This window comes from Poecile atricapillus, chromosome 9, assembly GCF_030490865.1.
Source record: "Poecile atricapillus isolate bPoeAtr1 chromosome 9, bPoeAtr1.hap1, whole genome shotgun sequence".
Classification (NCBI taxonomy): Eukaryota; Metazoa; Chordata; class Aves; order Passeriformes; family Paridae; genus Poecile; species Poecile atricapillus.
In genome coordinates this window covers 16,493,917-16,513,160 of record NC_081257.1, presented here as the reverse complement: position 1 = coordinate 16,513,160, position 19,244 = coordinate 16,493,917, and the positions used below count along the sequence as shown (strand labels likewise).

Below are 19,244 nucleotides of genomic sequence, written 5' to 3'. Positions count from 1 at the left end.
TGAAGTGCATATAGGAGGAGCAGCCACTACTCAATTGCATAATCCTAGAAGACAGGTGTACACACTGTAAAAGGGACATATCTAGGGTAGCTTTGCAGACAAATGTCTCAAGGGACCTGTTGCTGTGCAGTGTCACAAAGGGCTGACAAAATGTGTAACAGCAGGGGGAATTGATGCTGTCACTTCAGCACAGAGTGGTTTTTGGGATTGGACAAGGGCCTTTGCTGTATGGAAGTACAGATACTGAGGGAAAATGCACAGCAGTGGCATCAAAAGGCAGTCTTGGTGTCCTATTGGCATTCAGTAGTAATGACACCTGTTACCATGGTCATGGGTTGGTGACAACGTCTTCCATGTGCGTTTACAGAATAAACTATGATAGCTGGAGTATTGCTTATTATTTGTGGCAGTGTTCATGAATACAGCAGTAAGACTGTCCTGCATTTTTAGTGGTACTGGCTCCAGCAAATACATCAAACACGTCCTTCATACTAATGTACTTTTGTATATAAAATAAAGTTCAAGGTTTGGGCTTGAGCCCAGCATTGCTGATTGCTCGAAGTGCTGGAGTAACAGTAGTGTTCAGCAACTTTATCCCACTACAGTGGATATACACTGAAATAGCTGCGTAAGAGATCTTTCTTGGGTACCAAACCTCACTCTCTGTAAACCAAAGACGCAACGAAAACCTGGCTCTTGGCTGTTAAGACCACCAAAAAAAGCTCAGTCCAACTGAATGAAAGCAAGGAACTAAATGGCATAATGCAAAATACATAATGGCAGAAGCTGATGATGGTACTGGATGTGCTGCTCTGGAAGGAGCTGCTGCTACAGAGAGCCCTGTGTGACTCCAATACTGAACTGAAGGAGCTCCAACACCTGAATCTGTGCCAGGGAATTCAGCAGGGACATCACTGCCTGCACGGAAGCAGAGTCATGGTCTCACTGTTGCTACATGGAACTAAAAATTGAGGCAACATGAGAGCAAAATGGACGGTAGCATCGCAACTCTTCTCTCCAACAGGGTCTAAACCAGATGCGCAGGGCAGCAGCACAAGCACAGCACACACTGTACCATTACTTTCCCCACTTGTAATGGTGTGAGCGACTCGTATTGCCAAGAGAAGCGTCTACACAACCGGTGAGGCTTTTCGCTGCGGGCCCACCTCGGGCGCGGCCGGCCCTGAGCACGGTGCTGCTGCACTCCTCAGGTGTCCCCTCATCTCCGGGGGGGCTGGCACCTGCTGGGCGCCCACGGAGCCGCTCCCCTCACCATCCTCCTGTGCCTGCCACAAGCGGGAAAACCGGCCATAGACGAGAAAATTTGCGATAGGCGAGAAAACCGGCGATAGACGAGAAAATTTGCGATAGGCGATTAAACCAGCCACAGTTCTCAGGGACCACGGCCCCTCAGTCACGATCCCGGCGGGCCCTGACAGCGCGGCGGCCCCGCCCCGGCCCCGCGCCGCCAGAGGCGGGGCCGCGCAGCCGTGTCACAGCGGGACTGTAAGTCTCCATTTTGTGTTAATTTCACCCTCCTTCTCCCCGTCCCCGCCGCCGAGCGCTCCAGCGGCAGGAGCGGGCGGCGGGCGCTGAGGGGGAGCCCGAGGGTAGCGCTGCCCCCGCTGCTGAGGCGGTGCCGCCCCGGTGCCCTCCGCGCCCGCCGCCCCCTCCCTGCCCCGCCATCCTCCCGTCCCTCCCCGCCGGATATTGAGATGTCTCGTGGGGACGTTTCGCATAATTTAATGTTTTTATTTGCCCCTCGTGGGCGCTGCTGTGCCCCCCTGGTGAAAGGCAGGTGTGTTAGAGCAGAGCCATTAATTCCCATGCTCCAGCAGAACGCGAGGCAGTCATTACAACAAGCAGCTCGTGTTTGGGTCGCTGAGACTGAGCAATCGCTTAAGTTTAAATTTCTGTGTAAGGCAGTAAAACTTAAAACCATTTCAGAAACCTTACGGGCATTGTCGAAGTGATGGATCAAGTGCTTTCATACCAGTTCCTAAATGATTTTAACTGAACATGCTTAGGCTGCGTGGCAATACCATACAGTAGATAAAGGTAGTTAAGTTTTTTTCCGAGGATACCACGTGTCCAAGGAATAGATTCATATTGCATATTTTTGCAAATTAATAAAATCAAGATGAAGGACAAAAAACAGCCCCACTCCCTACCTCCTCCCAAAAGCAGTCTTCTTGATTGTAGGATGAAGACTGAAGTGTGAGCTCAGGGATTTTCAGCTGAAAAGTTGTTATGAGAGAAAAAAAAAAAAAAATTAGGTTTAAATTTTTTTTAAGGGGTGTAATGTAATTAAAAGTCTTACATGATTTCATAATCTCAAAAAGAGGAAAATAAAAAGTTCAGTTCAAAGAACAGTTGCACAATATGTCCACCTGTAAGCAGTTAAGTATTTAATTTTTGAATGTTGGATGTTGGTGATTCAAATAAGACATTACAGTGCATGTACCAAGACCTTAATTTAAAATTGAATCACTGAATTGTCTAATGGAAAGATGGCATTAAATATTTTGCCTTTTTCCTCAGGACAAGATGTTTCTTATCTCCAATAAATCACAGGCCCCCTGATTTCATAATCTGCTTTCATGTTTTCCTTCAAGTGCACTTTTAGACATTCTGAATAGTTTTAAATCTTTGAAGGACAGGAGAGTACTTTTCCTATCTTTAAAAGTTACATTCAGTGTGCTGAAATATTCTGCGCATACACACACACTGCTTTTTTCCCGTGTTAGGTAGACTGCGGGCAAAAGCTGAGTTTAGTTTGCTTGTCAATTTTACCACTTACTATGAAACCTTCCGTTTTTTTCTTGCAGCTTGTTTTTCTTTTCCTTTCCCCTTGTGAAACATTTGGTCAGAGGTGCTGCTAGTTTCATTCAACGGGAGCTGTTACTTTGCCAAGTATAGCACTTCTAATGCAAGTTCTAATTCAATCTCTTCAAAATATGCTATTATAATAATGCTAATTTAATTGGCATTGTAGTATAGAGAAAACTTAGAAGAATTAAAGCAGCAATATGTGAAAGCTGTAGAGCTTACACTTATTTATTAAACATTTATTTGGATCCATTTTTCAGATGGTTTTATTCAGCTTCTTATAATTTTGCTTTCTTTGTTATGGTTTATGTTTCAGTCTTAGAGTGCAATGAGAAGAATGTGTTACACAAAGCCTGTAGTCGTAGTAAAATATTTCAGTTTGACAGCCTTTGAACTGTGTGTTTGCAGTTTCCATTGACTTTGCTAGTGACCAAGTTAATACTTTTACATGCTGGGAAAATTGGAGGATATAGAGATGCTGTCGGAAACAATGGGTCAACTCATATAACTTAACGTTGAACATGGGATTATCCACTTGTCTTGCATATTACAACTGTGTATGTACTTTATAGGATTTGCCTTTTTATAGTTACAATGTATAATCCTCTCATTCATTTTGTCATCTGTCACATGAATCCTTTTGTGAATTTGCAGAAAATTGAATTACTCAGTTTTATACATGTCAGTCATTCTTTCTTCTACAGTATCTGCAGCTTCAATTATGTCAATTACGTTTATTTATATTATTTCATATATTTATAATTTTGCCTATTTTTGCAAAGGTTAAAAATATTGTCACTTTCCAACTTTGTCAGCTGATTTGTATATAGAATGTCTTTAGTGTGTGACAACTTCAGACAAATTTGCCGTGCTTACCACAGAGGGCCAAATGTTGATATATTAAGTCTCCAAGAAAAACTTGTTGACTTCTGTAGCTCAAATCCTATTAGGAGAATGATTACAAAATGTAAATTGATTGCTTTCAGATATTATGGTGCTATGCAGGCAATGCTTTTTTTTTGTGCATCAATCTAAGCTGATCAGTATCATCCATATTTTCTTCTTATTAAAATAATATCTCAAGTGTCTTTTTTGCCTTCCTATAAATTTTTTCTCACTTAGGTTTAAGTTGTTCTTACAGGACTATGTGGCTTTGTTGCTTTGTTATTTCCATAAGCTCTAGGGGGAGATGGACGCTTTAAAGAAAGTCTTAATAAATTACATTCATTCTTTTTGTCTTTCTCTACTCCACCAGTAATTTATCAAATAAAACTCTTAGACATGTTTGGAGCAATGTGTTCCTTGTGCATCCTTGTAGTTTATAACTCATGTTTTCCAAGTGCAGTGTTCAAATGAGTATGTAATTTGTGTTTTTTTGTTTGCTTGTTTGGAATTTATTTATTTATTTATTTATTTCTTTTTAAGGCCTAACCAAATCTTTGTTTGTTTTGTTGGCTGATAAAATGCCTGCTGGGTTCCTTTGGGTACCAGGGAGGTAAATATGATTGTCACTAAAGCTGCAGGATAGTTCTGAGTGTCCATGGTAAACATCCAATTTCAGAATTTGAAGCCTTTCACTTTCACATGTAAGTTTTTGTAGTGAAGGGGTTACCTCTCCATATAATAATGTGCACACAAAGTATGGATAAAATTGGGTTGTATGGGAAAAGCGGCTTCATAATCAGCATTTAGAAAGCTTTACTGGCAAAAAGGAAGCTTGCATTTGGTCTGGCCCTGATTGTGCCTCACCCCACACCCTCAGTGTCCATGCAGTGTTGTTGAGGACTGTGCAATTAGATTTCACTTGTTCTCTCAGTGACTCAGCTGTTGAACGGGTTTCTGCAGAAGCCCTTAATTAAAAAAAAATCGTCCTCCCTTTCCTTAAATTTCAAGGCAGTCTGCTAACTGTATTCCTACAAGGAACAGACTGGAAAATGACTGAAAGAGATCTCTGCCGGTGCTTTGACTGTGAGGGGAATCCCAAGCTGTAAAAGGCCCCAGAGTAGAGGTTCCTCAGACTGTGATCCCTGAGGGGGACGTGTCAGGGTGGGAGGGCTGAGGGTGCCTGCAGAGGGGAGCCGGTCTTTGCACAGGTCCCTGCAGATTGTTACAGGAACAGGGTAGAATTTTTCAAATTTATAGAGTGCTTCTACTCCTCTTATAAGTGGTGTGGTTATTCTAGTAGCAAACTTGAAAAATTGTAAAGAGGTCTTTAAAAAAAAAGCTGGTTTTAATCCTTCGGACAATACTAAAGAAAATGTCCTAATTGTGAGATTTAAATAAACCTTTTTATTTTATTCAGACTTTGTGTTTTTCCTCTCATCAATTTGCACTGCAATACTGAATATTCCCAGTGTAGCTCATCAGATTTGCATTGTAACACATAACAGCTGCATTTGTCTGCTTCACATTTGTAGATATGCCAAAGTACAGAATTTCTCTATTGGCACTGCAGTGATGCCTGTTACTTTATCAAAGTAATGCTCTGTCTTACTGCTTGAGGAGTCAAAAACATTTATATCAATTCTTCTGAATGTAAAGGGTTTTTAGCATTAATGTTTGCAGAGACTTAGCAAGGTCTTAAGTCACTAAAAATCTGATGTGTCTTGTAGGTATTGGCCTTGGCAGTTGTGTTGTTGTTCAGAAGTCATTGCATACTGACTTGTTGGAATACTTTATGTATGTCGTTTAATTTGCTTTCAAAATTACTTCTGAAATGTTAAAGAATAAGGCTTTAAATTGGCATAGTGCTGATGCTTGGCACTAAGTATGCATATTATTTATCCTGTTCAGTGTTATTATGCAAATACTGAAAATTAAGTATCTTCTAAACTGTTTTGCTGGATTTGTGCACAAGTCTTAGCTGAGAACTGAGAGATAATGAAGGTCTGTTAGAAAGCAGTAGGTAACACATGAGGCTCAAATTTACATTTAGCTGGCATTAGGAATAAACATCAGTGTTCTGTTAGTGAAAACAAAATAATGATTCCTTAAACTGGTAGGAAGTAAAGTGTTTCATAGGGACTTTAGATTTTGAAATAGCTTCTAAATAGCATTAATGCAGTAATGTTTTTCTAGATGGTCACTAAAATGAAAAGGTGCTTGCTTTTGTTGTTTTCTGTTGACACTACTTTCCCCATTTTGATGCTTTTCCTGACTTTTGCTACCTTCCTGATACTCACCATTCAAAAAGAAAAATAAAAAGAAAGAAACAAAATAAAAAAGAAAAAAAAATATTTTTGTATACTTTATCTACGATCATTTTGGCATTTCCATGAATCAAAACCAAGAGCTTCATTACTTGCTGGCAGAACAAGCAAGCTGACAGCCTTTTTCTCTCTCTGAAAGGACTTTAAAATTATACTTGCAGAGAAATGTATGTCTCCTTTTTATTTGTTGTGCTGGAGACATCTAATGATTTCAGGTTTTCAGTCCCTTTTTAGTACATGTTGTGTTATTAAGTATTTAAGAACTACATGGATTCTATTTCAGGATAGCAGAATTCGGTTCATTGCAGGGAAATTTTCAGGTGAAATTTGTTTGTAAAATATTCAATATTAGAAAGAAAGGGGGGAAGGATAGAAGGGAGCTTGCCTAAATCTGGGGTTTATGAGTCTCTAAGTCTTATTTTTGATTAGGCAGGTGTTTTGCTGAAGAAAATGTGTAGTCTTGTTTAAAAATATGGTTAGGTTCACGTATTAATAGGAAACCCAAAATGTAGACAAACAGAACTCGAATGAAGACCTAATGGTCTACGTAATATTTTTCTAGAAAATTTTATGACCCTGGACTTCAGCTTCCATTGCTTTGCAAGCTTTTATAGGAGTTGGATTTAAAATGCAGTGATATTATTGTTTGGGGAAGTGTTGATTGTCAAACTACTGTGCCTGTTCGTGTATTGCTGCAAACTATTGTCAACTAAAGTGTTCAGTTCAGTTATCATTATAGACTGGTGTAAGACTGGTTATTTGCTTATTAAAAATAATAATGAAATATTGGTAATGACATACTTATTTTATGTATATATGTATATATAAAAGAAGTTTTTATAAATTTAAATATTATCAGTTGTCCTCCTACAGACTGAATTGGAGAAGGGAGAATACGGAGAGTATTCTTGGCAGTCCAGCTGTAGCAATGTGACTGTTCACAAATAGTTGTGAGGTGGGCATAGCTGCTTGTCTGCAGCTTTGTAACAAAAATCAGGATTGTTTGAAGTTCTATGAGAGGATTTAAATCAGGAAGAAGGTGTTTGGATATTGAAGCTAAACAGTGCAAAGAATCTTACTCAGGATACAATTTGAGGTACTTGAAGGTTAGACAAAACAGTGCATTTTAATATAGATATTTTGATAGGACTAGTCAAATAAATGAAAATTACTTTCTCAGGAAAACAAGTCTTTTAAAAAGTTTTTATTTGCCTAAAGATGTAGAAAATTGCTTTAAAATTTGAAAGGAAAATATCAAACTTAAAGTTCTATTCCATTTGGCAGCTGCTTTTCCTTTATTTTTCTAGTGTAATGTAAGTTTTTGATCGTGTGTGTGAGCATTCATTGTATATTGAAAACAGGAATATGAAGGCCGCATTAGGAATGATAAAACCATTCGACATTATTTCTTACATGTTTTATAGTTATTATAGCACTCACATTGTAACAGTTTCTGTTGTGTGTTGAGACTAGATGATGCAAGTATCAATAATATTTGCCAGTGTTGTAAGGAACCACCCATTGTGCTCAGTGTGATTTATTTCCAGGTGCCAGGGCCTCTGTGACTCTGTTTGCAAGGTCAGGATGCTTCACACTGACAGACTGTGCAAGTGTCTGTACGCAGTGATCAGCTCCCTTCTCAGCCTTCCTGATAAGCTGAATAAATTAAACTCCTTAATAGGAAAAGATGTGGATATCAGATAGCTGTTGCAGACAAGCTGTAAAATTGCCTGTGAGCAAAGGAGAGAGAAAAAGAGCAAAACAGTGTGGTAGAAGAGGAATGTAGTTGTTGCCGTAATCTGAAAGGGTTTGCTGGCCTGCAGCAGTTTCAGAGAATGAATCAGTGACACGCAAATGGAGGAATGCTGTTCTGGAAAGCTGTGTTGTTCGTGATCCCACCTCAACATGTGTTAGCTCTCAGCAAAGCTGGTTTTCAGAATTCTGTTCTCTTGCTTATTTTCTCAGAGACCATGTCAAATAGTACCAGGTTTGCTCACAATGGTGAGTGTGGATAAGGGGACCAAATTCTTTAGGAGCACATTTGACTCACCTTGCTGCTCATAAGAATTATAAGGGTAGTGGAGGTTCTACCAGAAAACAGCCAATATAGAAAATTGATTTGTGAGCCATGAATACATAAAAATTCATGTAGTTAATAGTATTTACTTTACATTTCTTTTCCAGCTGTTCTAAGTGGTTTATTAAACTGAACATCTCTCTGGGAATACTAGGAAGCTTTAAAAGCAACTAGGCCAGGAGTAATTTGGACTGGTGCTGTTAGATAAAGTGCATTATTTGACAGAGCTATGTTGTCCTATTGTGTTCCTCAACTGGGCAAATAATTAATGAGGATCTATGTCCTGCTCACTGTTGCTTTTTCTCAAAAGTACTAAAGCCAAACTTCAGCCTTTAAAGTGTCTTTGTTTAGTTGCATTTTATTCTCATGCTGTCTTTTCTGGCTTGGGTAGAACCCCTCTTGTTGCTCTTGGTATGGAAGGTGTAATTTGATGGAGGTTGAACATTGTGAACCTAAAGAGGGCTTTCAGCTCCCCACGCTAATTATTCTCATTTCATCAGGCACAAGTAATAGAAGCACTTGCAGTGACCTGCTTTGGGGCTTGTATGAAGTATAAGGTTTCCTTCCTTGTTTTTTCCAAGCACTGCAAGCAATGGTCAGCTTTGGTGGCTCTAAATGCTGTTTAACTCCTGGTGTAACATCTGTCCTTCCACAAAGGAAGGTGCTGCCAGCTAGTTCAGCTAAGGCTCATTTGTGTATACTTCTGACAACTTCTGCTCTTTGTAACTAGAGATTTTTTACTAGTCAGCACTGCTTGTCAGGTTATTTATGCTGCAGATCTTGATATTTTTAAGTCATTAGTTTTGAAAAAGCTAAGATAATCAATGTGACTCAGAAGCTTTAAGCAGCCATTGCAAGCTGGGTGATCAAGGAGGCAACTACAGGCCACTCCTACAAAACCCGGTTTTTAAAATGTTCGTGTAAATGACTTTATTTTATTTTTTTTTCTTTTAGATGTCAGCTCTTCATCTTAACTGAGACAGAAACCTGCATAACTGGCAGAAAGGGCTTTTCTCTCCACAGCTGAGTTACTCAGCTCAATATTGAGGGAGTAGATTTCAGAGGAATCTTTTCTGAATCTGAGACTCCTAGGTATATCTAAAAAAAATATTTAAAGATGGTTTTATTTTTGTAAAATGTTGGCTTTTATTTTCCTTAAGTAGTTTTATCATCTTTGTGTTACTACAAGGAACCTGAGACAGACGAACATTGTGCAAATCTGATTAAAATTATCTGTTCTGTTTCAAAGGTCAAGCACACTCAGTGAATTTGCTTTCAAATTATTTTGTTTATTCTGTGTACGTATGCATCTTGAGCTCTATAAAGGTCAGGAGAGGAGATTCATTTCGGAATTTAAAAGAATTGGATTTTTACTGCTGGTAGCCCTGGTTAGTTTCATTTGAACTAATGAAAATTGTTTTCCTTTGTTGGTTTTGTTTTGCTGTCAGTTTTATTTTTCTAGTGAAACTTGTTTGTAACTATGAGGTCCATTTGAAAATAAGATAGTGTTAGTAATGCATTTTATTTTTTTCCTATTTTACGTGATCTTAAAACTTCACTACTCTTTGTACAAATTAAATAGTAGTCTTACTTGGTTTTTGGTTTCTTGGCTTCTTTAATTCATCTGGTAGACTAACCCTTTTCCCAGCTAGAATAATGTATTTAAAAGATAACACAGCATTCAACTGTCTCTTGCCACAAATGGTTTAATAAAATAGGTGTGGTGATGCAATTCCTCTAGAATTTATAACAGTCCTACTATTAATGTTCAGGTTGAATAATATAACCACAATATGTGTGGTTCATGTGTGTTGTGAAGTGTAACTAATTGCAGTTTTCAGTCACAGAAACAGTGACAATTAGTAAGGAAGTGGGCTTCTATTAAATACAAAAAGAACTGCATTGTAAGAGCCTGATTTTTGTCCTAAAAAAGACTGTTATATAAGCCCCCTTGCATTCCAGTTCTGTCTCTAGAATGGTTGAAATATTTGGGGTTGACACTAAAAAGTTTTCTTTTTAAAATTATATTCATAGGAATGAAGAAATTTTCAAAACAATAAGAGTGAATTTCACTAAAAAATTAGTATCTTTTTCAAGGTTTACATTCACTTGGAAAGCCTTGAGCTGTTTAACCAAACGAGATTTTCCTGTCAAGAGCATTCTAACATTTTCTTTTCTGACTTAAGGAAGTGAAGTCTGAACGAGGCAGAACATGCTAATTGAATGAACATAGTACGAAAACGTAACAAAACTCTGTGTTAATGCACATTTTACTGGAAAGATGGGTAAATTTTGCAATTATATGAGAGGTTAAGAAAATTGTTCTGAGTCTTTTTATGTGTAGAAGAATATAAATCTCACGTGAGCAGTTGTGGTGCTCTCAGAAGTAGTAGATGTTGTAAGCAGAACACTTGTTTACCTTGCCAGAGACTGGCTCACTGTGTATTTAACCTGCAGTTGCTTCAGTCTCTGTGGATGTAACCAAGCTTGGCCATTTGTAGCAGCAGATTGGTCACACTGGTTTCTTTTTAGCTTAAAAATTGCTTTAGTAAGTGGGGCGTTTGCCCAGGCTGGTTGCTCTAATTCCGTGGGGCAAATATTGGACTGCTGGGTTTCTCCTTTGAAGGACGGAGAAGATGGTGGGGCCTCAACTGGGTGCCTTTGCTTGTGGGAGTTTTGCCAAAATGCTGCTTCTGCTTTGAGGCTCTTATTTTTCTTGCCTGCTTCTTACTAATTAGTATAATTTGTAAGCTTCCCTCCACTGATTCATTATTTCTGGTAGCAGGCACTGTCATTTCTCTTTACCTAAGTGTTTTCAATGAGAAAGATTTCTGTGTCAGCTTTTCATCCGTTTTTCTGTTTGAATCCTAGTCCATTAATTAACTTTAGTGTCTTATACCTGTTGTGAAGTGTAGCCTTCCCAGTGCTGCAACTGAAGCTGTAACTGTTAGGCCTTGACAGTGTGATTTAAGAAAATTAAGAAAATATTGAAATTGGGAAACGTTAGGGTATTTGAATTAGAACTTAGAATATGTTTTATAACAAAAAACCTCAAAACCCGAAGCATTGTGTACACTTGACTTACTTGGAAAAAATTCTGTTAATATGTTATCCTATTTTTCACTTTCCCAGGTTCAGGGAAAAGAATTGCCTTCTAGTATTGTGATATATTAACACTTTGCATGTCACGTTAATTCTGATTTGTTTTGAGAAGACTTGCTTAGGTGGGATAAAATCCCAGTACAACAGATGCTGTGGTGGCACATCTCTGAGAGGAGAGCTTGAGAATAAGAGTTACAGACCCACTCTCAGGATCTGAATGCGGAGGAATAGAGAAGAACAGAAAGGAAGAAATGATGGAAATACTATTCTTCAGAGGAAGATTAATAATACTTAACTTTGGGAGTCATATGTAAGGGCTGGTGTTGCACATAATCAGGATTCTGGCTTATATAAATACTTTGAATGCTATTTAAAGCTTCTAAAATGACTTTATTATTTTCTTCCTGTATTGTAATATAGAACTGTATTGTTAAAGACAACCACATTCATATTCATATAGTTGCATGTAATGAAACATTTGTACCAGTGGAGATCTTTTAAACTTTGATATACAAAAGAAAGTCTTTTGAAAAGATTGGGGTTGGTAGTAGATGCTGAGGTTTTAGGTAGTAAGCATCCTGTGAGATACATTTGGAATCCTAGAGTTAGGAATACTTTGTCCTTTTTTGTTATTATTTGATACTGAGACCAGAGCAGTGGCTTTCTGTGTATGGAAATTTGGTGTATGGTGTGACTATGCAGTTATGGGCACTGCATAATCATGTATTTTGCTGCATTTGCAAACAATTTACATTTATTTTATTGTCATTAGGAAACTTATAATGGCTGTTTGTCTTGCAGTGTAGGAGTAAATTCCTAGTTAGAATTCTCTAATGGTTTCAAACTGGTGTAGCTTTATTTGAATATATATATATGTTTTAATTTTGCTATATTGTATTGAATCTGTTTGTTGCCATGTTGTGGTGGATTGCATCGGTTCCCTTGGGTGCCTCTCTCTTATGCTGTGTGTGCAATGCGGGTGATTCTGGGGGGAATTCTGGGACTCTCTTCCTGTGGATATGGACTACAAGCAATGGAAACTCAGTCTGAACACAGCTGATGTTTTCAAAAGCACAGAGCACACAAGTGCCTCACTGTTCCTGCAGTTGTGTGTGCACCTGGGATGGGGAATATCAGTGGCTGCTCTTGTCTTCTGGTGACAGCACTGCTGCTTTTGTGCCTGTAAACTCCTGAGGCTGAAAAGTTGTGACTGGATTCTTTTGAGCATTATTCATTCTGTCCCTACATATTGTGTTTCTCTTGTTATCTGCTTAGGATTCCATGTTCAAAATTGCCTGAATTAGTTATGCATTTGTTGAGTTCCCTTTTGTTTGGGAGAATGTGTACCATGTCTTGAGGAAGTTTGAAGAAAAAACTGGAGAATACAAAGAATTAAGTATTGTCAGTGTTGATGAAAAACATAAGTCAGAAAAAAATTGATAGCATTGTTTAAATAGCTTCTCATAAATGTGTAAGATTCTCATTAGTCCAACATCAGAAGTCTAATGAATATTAATGAATGAGATCAAAGACATTTAGAAATCAAAGCAAGTAAACAATTATTTTAAAGAATTATATAAGTTTTTAACTGCACAAAAATATGAATCATCTTAACAGAATGGTTCCATGAGAAGTTTTTATTCAAAATATTTTTCCTGAAAATTTTTGTGTTGAACTAGAAAGGCAAGTATGTAACATAAACTAGAAAAATGGATACATCAAAACCTGAAATATATAAAATGTCTTCATTATGTTGTATTGAAATACCTAAATTAAACTGTGGAATCTAACAGGCTGGGAATTTTTACTTGGCGTGAGTCCATGATTTGAGCTCGACTCAGACTGTCAACACAAATTGGTAAATATTGAGAAGGAAATTACTTTTGGACGTCTCAGACCTTTACTGTTTTCTTCTACATTTCTAGTACTTTTGGACTAAAGTTATCCGTGCTGAAACGTGTACATAGTGTAATTCTGTTAAAAAAGATAGGTTTACACATCATTTAATACAAGCAAGATTTTGATCATCAAATATCAGAATATGACCAGAACTATCTTCATCTCATTATCTGCTTTTCCAAATCTTATCTAGAACCAGCATGTGGTATGACCTGTATAGCACAGTTATTTAATCTTTGATCAGTACATGTTTGTACTATACCATGGGGTATTTCAGCATCACAGTATGATGTGAGGAAATCTTCCAAGACTGAGGGAAATAACTGGAACAATTTATTAAATATTGTTTTTAATTTATCTTCACATTTTTACTGTCATTCATTTAATAATTCTTTTATTTTGCTAAAAAAATAAAAATATATGAGGTAATGATCTAAACAAAGTAATAGGTGTAGGCATGAGTTCAGGTATCTTTTTATTTTTACAAATAAAACATTTTATATCTATAAAATTTTCTTTAAAATTCTGTGATGATTTTAATGTATTTGATCCACAAAGGCCATAATGGTGATATTACTCCAAAGGCCCCGCTCCCCTGGTGCAACCTGGAGAGTGTTGTGCTCATAAAGCACCCTCTGGCTCTGGGCAATAGTGACATTATTTTGACAGCTTGTGATTCCTACGAACTTTAATGGCAAAGAGGATCCTTCAAATGCTGTCAGAGAAACAGTTTCATTTTGAACCTGGATATAAAGCTAATGGTATCTAACAGCTTTTAGTGTCACTGAATCAAATTCCTCAAGTGGAAAGAACGGGTGACATTCTGTTTTAAAGTGACCGTATGTTTGACCCAGTTTGGCGATGGTGGTGTCATCACAATTGTATCTTGCTGCTGTAGGCTCTTGCAGCCTGACAGGCGGAACAAGTTGCTTTAGCTCACAGAGCTCATCTGTCACACTGAGCAGCTTGCAGGTTTCTATTATCTGAATGAAATGTGGAGCAAGGACTTCTCCCTCCTCCCTGCCTATCAGCATAGTCAGCAGCCTGCTCACACCCCTGGTAATGCACTGAAATGAAATGGTAGAAGAAGAGCGAATAAAAAAAACTATTTCCAGAGATGCAAATGTAGGACAGATTTAATAATTAAATGACATGTGGTTCAAAAATAATAATTAAAAAAAACATGTCCAGGAACTAGATGGAAAGTTAATTTCCAAAGAAGGATTGAAATTTCCTTATCTGAAATGAGATATGGAAAGCTTTTAATTGTATATTTAAGACTCGAAACTAAGAACAGTTTTATAATTCCATAGGGCAGTGACAGGCATCTGTTTTCATCATGAGCACTTAGCATTTGAAGTGTTCAAACCTTTATGGAGATTTTATTCTATTTTCCCAAAATAGTACCTAGAATTTAGTACCCCAGGCTAAATCTTGCCATAATCTCTACACTCTTTGTAGTTCTGTGATAGGAGCAGTGTTAGGGCACTGAGTTTGTGCTGGTTGCTCTTTGAAGTTCATATGTGGCTGACTTGCCTGCTTTATTCTTGCAATGACCAATTTTTACTTGTTTTGAGAATATTGGCAAAAGGTGCCCAAACCATAATGCTTAGTAAATATTCCCATGTTAAGCATAGGAAGAAATTTTTTGAGCCTGTTATATCTAATTTAAAAATGTTTTTACTGGAAAAAAATTTCCAAGTAAAACTTCAGCTAGTAACAACCACCAACTGGTTTCTATTTGTTATAATAAAAATTATTGTGGCAGTCCACAAGCAAAATGATTCAAATGTGGCACATGTCAGGAATGCCCTCTGGTATTCAAAAATGAGATAGATTATGGTGGGGGAGACACCTGTTAATAATGTTTTATTCAAAGTCATGCTGTACAACATTATTCAAAAGGAATACACCAGTTTGTATTTTCATCATGAAAATGATGAGCTGAATCACCCCAATCCAATGAAAAATAGGATTATGGAATGTAGGGGATATGTATGAATTAGGAAGCTATTTATATCTTTGGGTTTCACAGCTTCAGTGGAATAGAAAGGGTCATTCTGTGGTGATCGATGGATTCGTGGTGAATTGCACAAGATCTGAGAAAATGAGGATTGCATTTATCACATCTAAGGAGGATGTCAAAGTGTGTGTCTGCCCATAACCCCATCAGTGGTAAAATGATGACGATGTGCCTTTGGGAGATACCAATCAATATGGCTGTTGTAAAGCTCAACAACGACTGATGCCATTCTATCTGGTAAGTTCTGGGGCTGGCTTAGAGAGCTATGGAAAGAAAAAAACAAAGAAAAACATCAGGTTTGTACCCAAGACCTGCTTGGAAAAAGTTTTAAATAAGTCTCATAAAAATGAAATGGGACATAATGTTCTAGGTTTGAAAAATTAGATAAAGGTGTTCAGCTGAATTCTGTTCACCTGGTCATTACAGACAGCGCTTACACACTATATAATCATTGAGAGCATGACACAGAACCAGAGAACCAGAATGAGTGTGCAATGAACTTCCCAAAGTGCAGTTTGTTGAGAAAACAGTGGTTGGCCTCCTAAAAAAAAAAAAAAAAAAAAAAAAAAAAAAAAAAAAAAGTTGATGATAATTCATTCAGAAAGCCCACTGGTTTGCTCAACAGAAATAAATCCTATGATTTCTGACCAGAATAAATCAATGGCAATGTCACAGATGAAGAATATCCAAAACAAGCTCAGAAGTGAAATGTAAGTGAACAGGAACATTTTAAACAGTAGAAAGCTGCTGCTTCTGTCACGAAACCTGTAACATATAAATTGTGTATTGTTTTCCTTTTCCCAGTAAAAACTCTGAAACCTGAGTCAGATTTTCTGTGGACAAGAGTGAGGGATTTCTGAGGGAATAACCCAAATGCATGCTGATAAAAACATGAATATATAACGTACACAGGCATGCTTAAAATCCCTTTAAATATTTTCAGCAGTGATGAAGACAAAAGTACCTGAAATCTCTGCTCCTGTTTCCTAACTCTGAAGTTCCTAGCTAAAAGATTTGCAGCCTTTTTACTTGACTTGACCTGTTTTTGTTGGAATGGGTATCCTACTCCTTATGTAGCCAGCTCTTGCTAGTCTATATGATTTGAAGAATCATTATAATTCAGGTGCAATTCTGAAATTAAAAGATGAAAGAGAGTAGATGTGGGAGTTTTTTTGGGAGCAATAATGAGGTGCAGACAAGAAGCAATTCTCCATCAATTTTTCCAGGCAAACTGAAGGAAAGACTCAAACAATTTCAGTTTTGCAGAAATTTGTATTTCTTTTTGTGCTAAATTTAGATAAAAATTGTACCTGGGATAATGGGGTAGAGGTTTATAGTTATAGAGATCAGAAGAGATAACTGAAGTTTTTCCTTTGAACTCCTTTGTGGGGAATGTGAATGTCACTCATTTCCCTCGATGGAGGCTGGTAACATGCTTGGCTGAAGTGGATCTGCTGGAAAGTTTGTCTTCATTTGAAGAGACTGAGAGGGATTAAGTGTCCACTTCCTTTGGTAGTTAGTTCTGTTTGTTGTTTGTTAATCGTCTTCCAGATTAAATTTGGGTTTGTAAATTGATCTTTTGTCTGTGTTGTCGTGTGCAGGACTGCTGGATGAGTTTGGTGTTAGTGGCCAAACAATGGTGTCATTAAAGCAGTAGAGGGAAGCAACATCTGTTAGTACAGACTTTTTTCATAAAGTAGTAGCTGTCCAAAATAAACATGATTATTAATGCATAGGCCAAACATAGATGCATGTATTTATTATCTCTTTGTAGTCTCAAATTACAGAAAGAGGATACTCTAAAGGTAAGTGTATTTCTTACATTGCAGTGACAAGCATTGCCTTACACCCTTTGTGTTGCATTCACAGATCTTCGTGCAGAGATGAAAGATAAAGCTGACAGGACAACTTCTTTAGCCACCTGGCTTCCCTAGCAGACAGAAGGGCTGAGTGATAGAGGGAAAACGTAAAGAAAGTTGATCTGCTGAGGGTCTCCAAATCCTAGGGAATAACTGCTGACTTCTGCTTTGTTCACAGTGGTTAAGTTGTGCTGGTGTAGTTATGTTTGCAAAGATTAATGCTAGTGTATTTAAAAATAAATGCACTGATCCTGCATCTGTTCCCTAGATTAATAATGCCAGGTGAGAAAAACAAGAAAATTGAAAGTGACTTTTTAATGGTTCTTCTGAATTTGCATGAGGCTTGCTTATGTAGTAGTATGCATCAAGGATTTCTATGGAAAGCAGGAAATTAAGATAGATAAGACGGCATAACTGTGGATTTTTCACAGTGTATTAAGTGGATAAATACATAAAATTTAGGTAGCAGAGCATAATAGTTGTCTGTGTGTATAACATCACAATAACTTTAGTCTTTGAAGATAGTTCAGCATTCTGTACTTGCTTATAAACGTGTCACTTAATTGTTCTTTGATTAATAGCTAAAATAGAAGTTGGGTGGTTTTTTTTTGCTAAAAAGAGACTGGATATTAGATCAAGCAGCCTGACAGAGACCTATTTTCATCAATAAGCTATTTTGCTGAGATTCAGATATCCCATAAGCTTATATTTGTTTCAGCAACTTAATCTTTTCATTTTTCGCTTCATCTTCACCTTTTTCTGTTGTCACTTTCAGAAAGTTGAACTGGGATAATTAAAGCAGCCTGCAACGTAAAAGAAAGATGTAGAAATTCAAGATAGTCATATTATGCAGTGAAATTTAAATTGATATGAATTTGTGTTGTTCTAATTGTAAATCACTGTGATCAACTTTTTAAAGACCAGTTAAACACCAGATTTGTATAGCCCAGAAGAAGGAAATGTATGCTAAACTGCGATGTGAGTTTGCTTTTTTTTTTTTTCTGATCATGTTTGCCTTTTATGACCTGGTACAATTATTTTTAATATATATAGGCAGTTGAGCTGTTAATAGGTAGAAAAATATATAAGAAAAAAGAGATTGGAGCAAGCAAATATTTCTAATGAATAAAAGTATTTTGAAAGGAAAACATTTAGGAGAAGCCACAGCAGCACTGTAGATTTACAGCTGTTTGTACCTGTATAATCTTTTTACCTTCAACCAATTAACCTCTTTATAATTACCTTTAATTTAGATAGATTTGGCTTCCACTCCATGCACATGCACACACCCAGCTCTTTCTCCTGTTCTTTATTTGGGAACAGAGTGAAAATGTCTGTTCAATCCCTCACAATACCTGCATCCTTTAGGTGGCACATCTGCACAGCTGCTGTCAGGTGCTGTTACCTGCATTAATCATCAGACTTGCTTTTCCTTGGAGAGATCCTGGCAGGAGGAAAGTTCTCTGGAAAGGAGTTGGTGAGTAATTCTGCCCTAGTATGAGCACATTTCTTAGATGCTCTAGTCCATGTAGATAGAAGCTCACCACACCTTTGTTGTGAACTGATGAATATGCTCCAGCTCATCCTGAAGCTGCTGTCCCACCCCGTTAGTTCTGAGTTAAACTCAAGCTGCTATGGTTTGCCCCTTAGCATCAGCTACTGATCTGGGTTTGATGTCAAATTAAGAGAATCGTGCAGCTTTTCTTTGGATTGAAGAGGAAGTTTAGGTCTGTCCTTCGTATGTTAGTGGGATGTTAAGCACATAGGCTGGGTGAGCAGAATATGGCAGTGGAGCATCTCGGCTGTAGAACCTTGTCCTTGGCTGTAATGGAATTGCATGTGGTGATCTCTGTGTCTCATTGAGAGCCTGATTGCTTTGCTTTTGAGCCCTGAGCAGCCCTGGTGAACTGAATCAATTTATCTTTTTGTGAGAACATGTGTCTTGAATTCTTGATTCTCTGGGCATGTTTGTGTTTGAGCTGATATTAGTCTGGCTACAGACAGAGAAAACAGGAGCTCTGAAGGGAACTGAGAGAAGAAAGGGTCTTTCATTCTGTAATTCTATGCTCAGTTCAAGTAATCAGCAGAGGAATTAAGAATTACAAAAGTTCTCTTTCTTGTTGGTAATTTTTATAATGTGGAATGTATATTGAGAATTGTTTAAGTTGGAGAGACCTTTAAGATTATTGAGTCCCATCATTAGCCAAGCATTGTCACTAAACCATGTCCCTAAGTGCCACATCTGC

General features: G+C 37.6%; 1 protein-coding gene across 6 annotated transcripts in view; it reads left to right on the top strand.

Annotated features, from left to right (window-relative positions):
* Positions 1 to 1,461: 1,461 nt before the first annotated feature.
* FHIT (fragile histidine triad diadenosine triphosphatase) overlaps positions 1,462 to 19,244 on the top strand; it is a 540,874-nt gene continuing 523,091 nt past the window's right edge. For 2 of the 6 annotated variants that reach the window (XM_058845399.1, XM_058845397.1), the window contains exon 1: positions 18,367 to 18,475. The gene's annotated coding sequence lies outside the window, so the exon portion shown is untranslated. Of the gene's footprint in view, positions 1,507 to 18,366; positions 18,476 to 19,244 lie in introns of those variants that run through there. The other 4 variants (XM_058845398.1, XM_058845396.1, XM_058845400.1 and 1 more) reach the window with 4 other exon arrangements.